Source organism: Hyperolius riggenbachi, chromosome 6 (assembly GCF_040937935.1).
Source record: "Hyperolius riggenbachi isolate aHypRig1 chromosome 6, aHypRig1.pri, whole genome shotgun sequence".
Taxonomy (NCBI): Eukaryota; Metazoa; Chordata; class Amphibia; order Anura; family Hyperoliidae; genus Hyperolius; species Hyperolius riggenbachi.
Window position 1 is genome coordinate 214,420,619 of NC_090651.1, and position 2,277 is coordinate 214,422,895.

Genomic DNA, 2,277 nt, shown 5'->3' on the forward strand with positions numbered 1-2,277 from the left:
CTCCAGATCTAGCTCTGTGTCGAATTGCAGCCCCCGAGCCCCACTAGTTCCCGAGATAGGTTTGCTGCAATCAGATTCTGGAACCAGCGGGGCTCGGGGGCTGCAATTCGGCACAGAGCTAGATCTGGGGGTCCCCTCCCTCCCCTGAAAATTTCGGGAGTGTACATGGTGCGGAAGTGGAGATATTTAGGACGTTTTACGTGGCTGCACAATTTAATGGGACGCAGGCTCCTACTGCGCATGCGGGGCTGCACAACGTGCGGGGCTGCAATAGCTGACATTACACCGGTAAGGGAATTGGCGCAAAGTAGTTGAGTCACCGGCTATTTTTAGCTGGCAAGGTCACAGCGCTACCCCCTCCACTGGCACCACCATCTGGCTTAAGGGTATACCGTACTAAGAGAAGGGGGGCGACAGGGGTGAGTCGTCTTCCCCTAAGGGGCGATACCTCATAAAAGGTTGGGAATGGGAACCACTGCTCTAGAGTATGAGGACACTTCCACCCTGCTGAGTTAAGTGTCTACAATTTTTACTTTTTTTTGATTACGGGTTTAGTTTTATACAGTACTTCAGCTCTCCTCATCTTTGACTTCTCTGGAGACAAGTTTTAGGCTAGGTTTCCACTTGTGCGATTTTACTGCAAATTCACATCTGCATGAAAACCAATGCATGTGAATTGGCTAGTTTCCATTTCATGTGAATACTTGTATGAAAAAAAGCTGACAGCCTGTTTTATATTTTTGCATTATGGCATGCAATTTTTTATATATAATGCAAAAATCTCATTCAAATGCGAATTTTCGTGTCCGTATTCTTGCCAGAAAAAAAGAACTTGTCATGCTGTTACTAGGTAGAACATGTAAATTAGGGCAAAAGAACGCACATAAAATACCATGCTTTTTTATTTTCAGAAAAATCGCATGTTATTTACCTGTTGTGAAAATACAATGCTACAGTGGAATTTACATTTTATTTTTACATTTTGTGTGTGTTTTTGGGCACCACATTTTTTGTTAGTATTGATTGGGAATCTACTGTATGTTCATTAACTAATAAAGCAGCATGGGTGGAGTCAACAGCGTGGTACCGTTGGACTTCCCCAATGCCTCAGCGGCTGTGGAAGTAATGGAAACATGTTGGTGGCGGCGGTGTGGCACAGGAATTCCAGTAACATACTTCCTGTCCAGCAGGGTGTACGTCACTGGGAGAGGGGCATACGGCGCTATACCTATGACCCTGTCAGGGCACTCTGCCATAGTGTCATGGGATTGACATTTTGTGCGTTGCGCTTCATTTACTCCATAGGGAAGTACCAAGGAAACAATAGAACAGCTTTAATCACTGACTATACTAATCTATAAAGCAAACCTGTTGGGAAATATAGCAGCCAATGATGATGTGTTTGACAATTGGACAGGGCTGATATTGTTGACCATGCGATGATTTTGTGTGCAGCTATTGCTTTGACCTTACATTTTGATATGAAAAATATAAAATTTCTGGAGACTGTGGTGTACTTAAAAGATGTGGACTTACAAATGATTTATGTTTAAAGCCACTTGATGTAAATTTGGATTGGTTTTGAGCTACAACAACTTTCACTCAACGGCTGCTAATATTTCCATACCTGTTAGTCAGTTCAGAAGAGTTTCACACATAATTTAGGATAAGATCTTGAAAAACAATGGTTGGGGGGTATGAACAATACATTCTTGGAGAGACATTTCTCTTCAGAAATTGTCTGATAAAATACTAGCATGTACGGTAAATACATTTACACTGCATTCCAAATTATTATGCAAATATTTCCCTCTGATTTTCCTAAATGGTGGATGCAAGTGGCAGTCAGCATCATCTTTTAGTCATCAACCACTAAAGCATAATTCAAATACTGAACAAACTTCCTCATGACAAATGGGATTTTTTCAAAAATAAAAAAAGTAAAATGCAATGTTCCACATTATTAGGCAGAATTTTAAAACATTTTATAGGCTGTAAAGATCTGAAAATGGTCATTTGTTGAATGTGCAGCATTAGGAGGTAAATTTTACTATAACCAAAAGCTATTTCAATTAAAAACATCAGGTCAAGTTACGTATGAACCTAGGACCCCTTATTTGATAGTAGCTTTACAATTCTTGCATCCATTGAACTTGTGAGATTTGGAGAGTGTCTGCTTGAATTTCTTTGCAGGATGTCAGAATAGCCTCCCAGAGCTGCTGTTTGAATATAAACTGCCTCCCACTCCATCTTTTGCTTGAGGATGTTCCAAAGGCT